Raw genomic sequence first — 11,477 nt, 5'->3', positions numbered from 1 at the left:
TCAGTCGCACCGCACGCTGCCCTCGAAGCGGCTGCGGGGGGGACGAGACTGTCATACACCTCCTTCTGGAATGTGCCTATGCAGAGGAAGTCCGGAGAGGAATGCAGTGGTGTTTGTCGAGGTTCGTCCCGAGCAGTGCCGTGACACAGGACTCCGTGGTCTACGGCCTGTTCCCCGGGATGCACACCGAGACGAACATCAACTGTGTCTGGAGGATCATCAACTCGGTGAAGGACGCTCTCTGGGTGGTCCGAAACCTGTTGATCTTCCAGCTGAAGGAGTTGACCCCGACTGAGTGTTGCAGACTGGCACATTCCAAGGTCCAGGACTACACGTTGAGGGACGTGCTGAAGCTTGGGGCAGCTGCCGCCAAGGCGCGGTGGGGAAAGACCACCGTGTAACATCTGCCTGCCTAAGGAAGTACAGGGGGCCCATGCAGTCATTTGGGCTCTGCTGATGCCTCAGCTAATGATATGGGCATATGATTGAAAAATGTACAGACCTGTATAAAAATGATAAATTCTGATCTCTGTATGTTAATGTTTACATATGTATGGCATGACCAACTGTACAGACCATCAAATTATTTTATGAATAAAGTATATTTTTGAAATTAAAAAAAAGTTTGCACATTCTTCACATGCCTGCATGGGTTTCCTCCTGGCGCTCCGGTTTCCTTCCACAGTCCAAAGAAATGCGAGTTAGGTGGATTAGCTGTGTTAAATTATCCAGGGGTATCCAGAGAAATGTGGGTTAGGTGTGTGACCCATGAGAAATGCAGGGTTAGAGGGTTAGAGTAGGGGGGTGGGCCTGGGTGGGATGCTCTTTGGAGATTTGGTGTGGACTTGTTAGGCCAAATGGCCTGTTTCCACACTGTAGGGATTCTGTACAGTATGGAAACAGACCCTCCAGTCCAGTTCATCCATGCTGATCAAGTTTTCCAACTAAACTAATCCCATTTGCCTCTGTTTGGCGCATATCCTTCTCAACCTTTCCTATATATGTACCTGTCCTTGTAATTGTCCCTCATCTACCACTTCCAATGGCAGTCCATTCCACATATGAACCACTCTCTGTGTGAAAAAAGCTGTCCCTCAGATCCCTTTAAATCTTTCTCCCCTCACCTTAAATGTGTGCCTTCATGGGATCGTGTTCAAATAATGACCAGAATCGGTGAGTAGTGAAAATAGCCTCTTATATTCAGTAATCACAGCACATGCTCGAGGTGGCAATAGAATCCCAAAATACAGTTCTTACAAGAGCCCCTTTATAGACAGTTCTTGCATATATTAAAATTCCATTACTATAGTGTTACACTTTTTCACAAAGGTTTGAAAGGCTTCCATCCTGGGAGACAGGAGATGGGTTAAAACATGCGTTAAGTGCTGGCTGTTACTTCTGATATCTTTTCGGTTTGCTTGCATAATCAAGAGGTGCTAGTTCTTTTGTCTTTTAAATTTGTAAATGTTAGTAAAAATACTATAAATAAGAAAGGATATTAAACTGATTACTACAGCTACATTGTGAGATTTATATGCTATTTGCCGGTATGAGTTTCATTCATTCATACAATTTCATGGAAGCACTGTTTTGTCAGTTAGTTTCTTTAAAGGGATAATGGCCCATTTAAAAGGTAGTTAACTGGTACTTAATCTATTCAGGTCCAAGATATGGTTGGTAAGGGCTGATTAATATTATAATGTTTCGTGGAGACCTGTTGGGGATGGTATTGTTCTGTGTACTACAATTTTCAGAGGTAAACACTGCTTGTAGCAAGGGTTGATAAGATGTGAAAATGTAGTAAAATGTAGTGAGCTGGTGAGTCAGTTAATAAAGATAACTTGTAGCACAATATCTCATAACCACAATATCTCACACCTTCTCATTTTGAACTCCTCTACCCAAAGGAAAAGACCTTTGCTATACTCCTTATCAATATCCCTCATGATTTTATAAACCTCTAGGCATCATATGTCCAGGAGGGCAGCACTGCAATTCATTCAACTAAAATGAGGTTAAAGGGATTAGAATATCCCTTATTAGAATATCCTCTATTGTCACGTGTACTCAAGTACAGACATACAGGAATACAGTGAAAAGTTTTACCATGTCCCCTCTCATGGCTCCAAGTTAGATATAAGATTAGATTACTTACAGTGTGGAACAGGCCCTTCAGCCCAACAAGTCCACACCAACCTACCAAAGAGCAACCCACCCAGATCCATTCCCCAACATTTACCCCTTCACCTAACACTACGGGCAATTTAGCATGGCCAATTCACTGAACCTGAACATTTTTGGACTGTGAGAGGAAACCGGAGCACCCGGAGGAAACCCACGCAGACACAGGGAGAATGTGCCAACTCCACATAGACAGTTACCTGAGGCGGGAATTAGAACCCAAGTCTCTGGCACTGTGAGGCAGCAGTGCTAACCACTGTGCCACTGTGCCGCCCATAAAAGTGGAATTAAAAAGAAAAGTAGTTGCATTACTTTACAGAAATAAGACATAGTAAAACAGATAATCACAAATTACAAATAAACATTGCATTACAGGAGTTGGGCACAGGGAGTTTCACATGTGGTCTGACCACCCATGCCAGGCTCCAGCTCAACAACCATCCCCACTCTGCTCCAGGCCTCCAGTCCACTCTATACCAGCTCTCAGCTGCTTCAAGGTAAGTTTTAACTGGGCCATGTCAGCCTCTGCGCTGGGACTGCTTAACCCTCATTGGCCTTCCTTCAAGACTGCTTCACCATGCCAGCCTCCACTCCAGTACTGCTTCCCTTCAGCTGGCTTCTGCTCTGGGACTGCTTCCTCTCACTGGCTTCCGCTCCAGTACTGCTTCCCCTTGGTTGGCTCCCATTATGGGACTGCTTCCCCATGACTCCACGATTCACCTCCAAGGCTCACCAGCTCTTCTGTTCCCGTCCAGGTAAGTCAAAGTTATGAGTTGAAAGAATAGCGGGGAGTAGGAAAAGGAAGAGAGAAAGGTAAAGAAAGAAAAAAGAATGGGTGGGCCAGAGAAGCTCCAGCTGGAGTGTCTTATTCTGCCACCATCTTGCACAAATAATTATGAGTTGCAAAGGATTGCGTACAGGAGATTGAAGTGTGATCTGATTAAGATGTTTGAGCTGAGGTGGAAAACGCATGAGGTATTATAGAGATTTTGTTTCCTTTGATAGGGTAGTTTCGAAAAAGGGGTCATAACCTTAAAACTGGAGCTTGTTCCTTTGTTGATATTAAGAGAAATCTGAAACCCTCTGTGCAGAAAGGAACTGAGGTTCAGTCAGTCGAAGTTTTAAAATTACAATCAATCAAATTTTATTAGGGATTATGGAACTGAAAAAGATAGATAGAGTTAAGAAACAGAGCAGCTCAATGGCTCAATTGGCTCAAGGAGTTGAATGGCCTTCTCCTGCTTGATCTTGGTTTCCTTCCATTGGCAGGAAGCTTATCAGAACCAGTATCGTCACTTCAGATCTGTTTCCTTTCAAAAAGAAAATGGAATGTGTTAAAAGTGGATTAAAACAGAGAAGTATTTCGGCTCTACAACTAGCTCAATACTTTGACAACATCAGGAGAATTCGTTCTTATCTCTATGAAAGATATATACAGGAAAATTTGTAGTTGAGATAGTGTCAGGCAATGTATAATTTATATGACTGTACTAGTTTTCACACACTTTTGTGATCATGGTTTAATGATTTTGTCCCTTTCCTCGACATATAAATTGCAGAATTGGTACACATTGACATTCAACCTATGTGTTCCTTGCATTACTTTATGCGTTACTTTAGTAAATATTTTAGTGATTTCAAATCTTTGTATGATTCCAGAAAAGTGTGATTGCTTAAAAGGGTAATTAAGAGTAATTTAGAGTAATTAATCTGTAAAATTAAATTATGGGTTTTAAATTTACAATGGATTTATTGAAGATGTAAATTCATTTAATTTGCAATAAGTCGTAACCTCATTTTTAATCTCCACCAAAAAAATACTGTGCTTTTTTACCGCCAAAGCTTTAGTCTCATTTTCTCTCTTGCTAATCCTCTGCTTAAATCTTCAAAGATCTGATTCCACAAGAACTAGTCACTTATGTCTCATCTTTAGCACAGCATTTCACTCAGTTAGCTTTCTTTATGAGTGAACTGTGATTAATAGCAGTGGCAGGCTGTTTGTTTAAGGAAATTATCACAGTTGAGCCTGATCCTGCTCTGAGCAATTGCCCATATATTGTATGTGTAATTATGACATGGTAATCAGGAGGAGAACTCTAGCCAATTTTATTCTCCTGAACAAAAGGGCACCGAGGTAAGTTTTAGCGGTACTTCCTTCATCTGGAATTGGAATCAGCTAACTTAGCACAAAATGGGATCAAACCAAACACTTCCATGGGTTTTGTTTAACTCCAATATACCTCTATCCTTGATCCCATCCACCCCTCAGCTACCAAATCAAGCTAAATATGAAAAGGACAACCTTAATATCCCAATGATTACTGCGCTCTGTTTCCCCCATATATCCAAACCATTTGTCAAATCAGTTTCTTTTTCTCCCATGAAAGTGTCCACTACATCATTTTTTTGGATTAATGTTGCTTTATGTTCATGCTTCACACACACAATGAAGTTAACATGTTATTAAGGCTTCACTGAGTTTTTGAAGTTCCATTTAAAAAAATACCACTTTGTTCCATAGCCTTGGAATTATGTGACTCCAGTTGACACTACCCTCATAGATGTTGGTCAATGTCAGTACCAACAAGTTTTGTATGTGTCACAGTTGTAAATGACAGATAACATGACACCTGCTTTAACTGTCTTCCGGCAATGCATAATTTACTCTTTTGTGAAACTAATTCCATGCTCAGTTCACAGCTTTGATGTGATTATTTCAGTTTTTGGAAGGAAATTCCAGCCTATAGAATGTTAAATGTCAATTTGTTCAAATGTAGAAAAGACCTGAGGAGTGGTGCATTGAAGCACCTGAGAGGTGATAGGTGAGCATGATTAGGAATGCCATGTAAAATTTGCCCTTTAACATAAAGTGCTTAAAGCATGCTCTTCATTGACATCAACTTTCATAGCTCTACGTCCGGTAAAGTCAGAAATGATCCCAGTCACCACACCACAGTCAGCAATTCCTGTCTAAATATCAGATAGTTAGAAACTGCCTCTTTATTATTCTGCTTGTTGGCTCATCTAACAAGGTATTATTTTAAATGGTGGTAATATATTTGCAAATACCAAAAACTCTAATGTCAGGCAAGCAAACATTTTGAGATTTTGAACCCAGTATTTAGCAGATTATTGCCAACAATGCCAGGATTTTGAATGATGATCTAACTAGGCTGCTTCAAGTGAAGTGGTATTATTATCGAATTTTTAAAGTTAGGAAAGCAATGAAACAAAACAACAGAAGGTAATGAAAGAAACTGTAGCCAATTACATTATACTCCTTGTTTAGACTTGTATTCCTGGTTGCACTTCCTGTGCATATAATATTTAGGAACTAACACAGGGTAGACACTGTTTATACACCATAAACTGTTGATTATTAATTCTTCTCGATATTCAATTACTATTTAAAATTAAATAAGCAATACTTGGAGACGCAAAGTCCGTATGAATGATGGGGGTCGGGGAGATCACTCAAAATTTAATTGACAAAGGGAAGAGGATAATGAGATAAAGCACACCAATGCACAACTGCAGGTCATAATCCACCTACACATTTTCCAAAGCTTGTTTCCTGATCTCTCAGTGAGTCATACCCATTCTGCAGACAAGCAATGTCACTGAGCTGTGAATCACTTCATGTTGCAGTGCAGAATAATTGACTCAGTCAAATAAAATATGTTCCAGAGTGGGTGGGGTAACAGTTTGTATGATGGAACTAGTCATCTGGCAAAGAAAAATCTGCAAATACTGAACGTGGAGAAAATAGCAATTAAAGTTTAACTATCTCCTGAAGAAAAATCTTTGGGAAAGAACATATTTTTAGTACAAATGCAATTAGATTGGCATGATATAGAATCCAAGACATGAGTTATATCTAAGGTCATCTTGAGCAAGGATTAGCAGGAGTTGCCAAGCATGTCACAGTGCTAACATTTCCCCCATCTAAAACGTAACAATTGGCAAAACACAAATCTCTCAGTCATCAACCTCATTTTTTCTTGCACTTGTCTCTTTTAAAATTTTATTCCCTCCCTTCTCACCATGTTCTGGTGTGTACTTTGATGCGTACCAGTGCTGTATGAATGCTGTCGAGACAGTGGTGCTGGAAAAGCACAGCAGGTCAGGCAGCATCCAAAGTGCAGGAGAATTGACGTTTCGGGCAAAAGCCCTTCATCAGGATTCCTAGTTCCTCATGATTATAAACTGTTACCCCACCCACTCTGGAACATATTTTATTTGACGGAGTCAATTATTCTGCACTGCAACATGAAGTGATTTCTGATGAAGGGCTTTTGCCTGAAACATCAATTTTCCAGCTCCTTGGATGCTGCCTGATCTGCTGTGCTTTTCCAGCACCACAGTGTCAACTCTAATCTCCAGCATCTGCAGTCCTCATTTTCATCTGAATGAATGCTGGGCAGACTATTTAAAAGTGAGGCTTGAAAGTATTAAAAACAAATCACAGTTGAACGAGTCATTTTCTCAGTTATTGTCCACAGAGATTCACTGAGGAGCTGGAATCTGAGCCAATCTCAGCAATTCTTTCAGCAATATTTAGGAGACCTGCATTTGATTGAGTCATGAACAATGTCTTCATTCATTTTGTTTTCACTGCTTGTGAGGTGTTTATTCTCTGGATTAACCTCAATATCAAAATGAGAACTTAAGATTTTAGAAAACACAATTTCAATCCTAGATGTGATCTATTAGCGTGAGAGGGGAAAGATATAAAAGGGACCTAAGGGGCAACTTTTTCACACAGAGGGTGGTAAGTATATGTAATGAGCTGCCAGAGGAAGTGGTGGAGGCTGGTACAATTGCAACATTTAAAAGGCATTTGGGTGGGCATATGAATAAGAAGGGCTTGGAGGGATATGGGCCAAGTACTGGCAAATGGGACTAGATTGGGTTGGGATATCTGGTCAGAATGGATGGGTTGGACCGAAGGGTCTGTTTCCATGCTATACACCTCTATGACTCTATGACTCCAGTGCAACAGTAAATTATATCATAGACCACTCATGCACTATATCCCTCTATCATCATTTGTTATGGGTATCTCCATATGTAAAAGTAGAGCCGCATGGTGGCTCAGTGGTTAGTGCTGCTGCCTCACAGCACCAGGTTCGATTCCAGCCTCGGATGTCTGTCTGTATGGAGTTTGCACATTCTCCCCATGTCTGTGTGGATTTCCTCCTTCATCCAAAGATGTACAGATCAGGTGGATTGGCTATGCTAAATTACCCATAGTGTTAGGTGCATTAGTCAGAGGGAAATAGGTCTGGGTGGGTTATTCTTCAGAGGGTCGGTGTGGACTTGTTGGGCTGAAGGGCCTGTTTCCACACTGTAGGGAATCTAAACAAATCAATAAATGCCTGTTGCCTTAAAAAAAGAAGCATTGAAACTAAGGACTAGAGTATTATTTGAACATGAAATTAAGACTTTGCCAAAGGAACATTGGAACAGGAGTAGGCCATTCAACTAATGAGGCTATTCTACTATTCATTCAGTTCATGCCTGACTGGTACCTTAATTCCTTTTGTCTGCTTTGGTTTTATATTTCATAATACATTTGCCTAACAAATATATAGTAATCTCAGTATTGAAATTTCAAATCAACATAGCCTTAATCGCTTTTTGGGGGTAACGCTTTTGAGCTTTCAATTATGCTAACATTCTTGGACATTCTCAATAAAGGAAGTAATTTCTCTCTCTCCTTGCCTTCCCAATTATTTTATTGTTGTAAGCATTTCAGTTAAATGCCTCCTTAATCTTCTATTCTGGAGTGAATATAAATCTTGTGGATGCAACCTGTGTTTAATGGTAGAGTCGACTGTTATTTTTAAGAGAAATTAGATACATTACTAAAGCAAAGGCCTAAGTGGGAAATATAGTCATAGAGATGTACAGCACGGAAACAGACCCTTCAGTCCACTCCATCCATGCCGACCAGATTTCTCAACCCAATGTAGTCCCACCTGCCAGCACCTGGCCCATATCCCTCCAAACCCTTCCTATTCATACACCCATCCAGATGCCTTTTAAATGTTGCAATTGTACCAGCCTCCACTACTTTTTCTGGCAGCTCATTCCATACATGCACCACCTCTGCGTGGAAAAGTTGCCCCTTAGGTCTCTTTTATACCTTTCCCCGCTCACCCTAAACCTGTGCCCGCCAGTTCTGGACTCCCCCACCCCAGGGAAAAGACTTTGTCTATTTATCCTATCCCTGCCCTTTATAATTTTGTGAACCTCTATAAGGTCACCCCTCAGCTTCCGACACTCCAGGGAAAACAGCCCTAGCCTGTTTAGCCTTTCCCTATAGCACAAATCCTCCAACCGTGGCAACATCCTTGTAAGTCTTTTCTGAACCCTTTCAATTTTCATAACATCTTTCTGATATGAAGGAGACCAGAATTGCATGCAATATTCCAACAGTGGTCTAACCAATGTCTTGTACAGCCACAACATGACCTCCCAACTCTGTCCGATAAAGGAAAGCAGACCAAAGTCCTTCTTCACTATCCTACCTACCTGCAATTCCACTTTCATGGAGCTCTGAAACTGCACTCCAAGGTCTGTTTGTTCAGCAACACTCCCTAGGCCCTTACCATTAAGTCCTGCTAAGATTTGCTTTCCCAAAATGCAACACCTCGCATTTATCTGAATTAAACTCCATCTGCCACTTCTCAGCCCATTGGCCCATCTGATCAAGATTAGATTAGATTACTTACAGTGTGGAAACAGGCACTTCGGCCCAACAAGTCCACACCAACCCGCCAGAGCGCAACCCAACCAGACCCATTCCCCTACATTGACCCCTTCACCTAACACTACGGGCAATTTAGCATGGCCAATTCACCTAACCTGCACATTTTTGGACTGTGGGAGGAAACCGGAGCACCTGGAGGAATCCCACGCAGACACGGGGAGAATGTGCCAACTCTACACAGACAGTCGTCGGAGGCGACAGATCCTGTTGTAATCTGAGGTAATCTTTAGATTAGACTTACAGTGTGGAAACAGGCCCTTCGGCCCAACAAGTCCACACCGACCCGCCGAAGCGCAACCCACCCATACCCCTACATTTACCCCTTACCTAACACTACGGGCAATTTAGCATGGCCAATTTACCTGACCCGCACATCTTTGGACAGTGGGAGGAAACCGGAGCACCCGGAGGAAACCCACGCAGACACGGGGAGAACGTGCAAACTCCACACAGTCAGTCGCCTGAGTCGGGAATTGAACCCGGGTCTCAGGCGCTGTGAGGCAGCAGTGCTAACCACTGTGCCACCGTGCCGCCCAGCAATCTTCTTTGCTGTCCACTACACCTCCAATTTTGGTGTCATCTGCAAATTTACTAACTGTACCTCTTATGCTCACATCCAAATTGTTTATATAAATGACGAAAAGTAGTGGACCCAGCACTGATCCTTGGTCACAGACCTGCAGTCTGAAAAACAACCCTCCACTACCACCCTCTGTCTACTACCTTTGAGCCAGTTCTGTATCCAAATGGCTAGTTCTCCCTGTATTCTGTGAGATCTAACCTTGCTAACCAGTCTCCCATACCATACTGAAGTCCATATAGATCACATCTACCGCTCTGGCCTCATCAATTCTCTTTGTTACTTCTTCAAAAAACTCAATCAAGTTTGTGAGACATGATTTCGCACCCACAAAGACTATCCTGAATCAGTTCTTGCCTTTCCAAATACATGTACATCCTGTCTCTCAGGACTGCCTCCAATAACTTACCCACCACCAACGTCAGGCTCACTGGTCTATAGTTCCCTGGCTTGTCCTTACCACCCTTCTTAAACAGTGGCACCACATTAGCCAACCTCCAGTCTTCCAGCACCTCACCTGTGACTATCGATGTAGAACAGTGAGATTGTTTCTTGATTACTCTATTCACAAGTTCATATGGACATTCTGAGTCAAATGTGATCCATGTGTAATGTAAACTTCTATGGTAATAATAATATGGAACAATAGTACAATAGTGTTAAGTATTATTCCAGTTGAAGATATAACCAGAAGCCACTGTTATCAAAAACATTGGCTTGAAGGAACTTTTGATCTTTTATCATACAAAATTATTCCTTATGTTGTTTCATTTGAGTTTCTAACCATTGCTGCTGCATTTACACCAGCAAGGTTTCCTTCTCTTGCTTGTGATTTATAACATAAGTATTTTAAGTACTAAGAATATCTTGTTTACTTTTCAGAAACTCTAACGGTCACAGTGATTTAAATCTGGAAGAGCAAATTTATTTGGAGGACATTTAGAACAACATTGAACATGTCAGAAATGTGGAGTTTAATTAACTTTAAGATCATCATTAATTATGACATATTAGAGTCCCGGCTTCTCAAGTGCTATTTTATTCATTTCAATCAAAACCAGATAATGTTGGCGATACATAACAGGTCCATCTGGGTTCTTTAAAGCCAAAAGGGGATTTGATGTTTTAGATATTAAAATCACTCTTAAAGAGAGAGACAGCTGGTGAGATTTAACCTCAGGTGAGGGGACAGGTTGAGAAGGAGAATCCTTCTGGTAACCTCAGCAAGTGCAGGAACTGAGTGAACACACACTATTATCATCACTACATTGCAAACCGGCCATCAACCAACTGAGATGTATTTTATGTTAAACCTTAAAATAATAGTACTGAAAATACAATGAAGTGTCAAATCATTATTTAATTCACCACTTCTGCAATGCAGCATATATTTGCCAGTGCAATTTCCCCTTCCTTGTTCGGTTTAACATTTTCCATGTTAAATTAACATAATCTTTCTGAAAATAATAAAATGAGGAAATGTTATTCTTGGTGGCTCAGTGGTTAGACTGTTGCCTTAGAGACTCAGGTTCAAATCCCCCCTCAGGGGACTCTCCATGTGGAATTTGCACATTCTTCCCCATATCTACATGGGTTTCTTCTGGGTGCTCAGGTTTCCTCCCACAGTCCAAAGATGTGCAGGTCAGGTGGATTGGTCATGTAAATTGCCCATAATATCAAAAAAGCTGCAGGCTGGGTGGATTAGCGGTGGGAAGTGCAGAGTTGAGTTGGTGCATCTGGATGGGATGCTCTTCAGATGGAATTAAACTAAAGGAAGCGCATTTTACAAATAATTAAATAGACGCTTTAGTTTGAGAATATCGGCAAGTTTTATAAAGCAGAATACCTCTGATACATCAAGATACATCAAGCAGGCTTGATGAGCTGGCCTGCCTGTTTCCACACTGTATGGATTCTATGATTGCAAACATTTCATCTGAA

The sequence above is a fragment of the Hemiscyllium ocellatum genome, chromosome 24, assembly GCF_020745735.1.
Source record: "Hemiscyllium ocellatum isolate sHemOce1 chromosome 24, sHemOce1.pat.X.cur, whole genome shotgun sequence".
Taxonomy (NCBI): domain Eukaryota; kingdom Metazoa; phylum Chordata; class Chondrichthyes; order Orectolobiformes; family Hemiscylliidae; genus Hemiscyllium; species Hemiscyllium ocellatum.
This window is presented reverse-complemented; position numbering follows the sequence as displayed.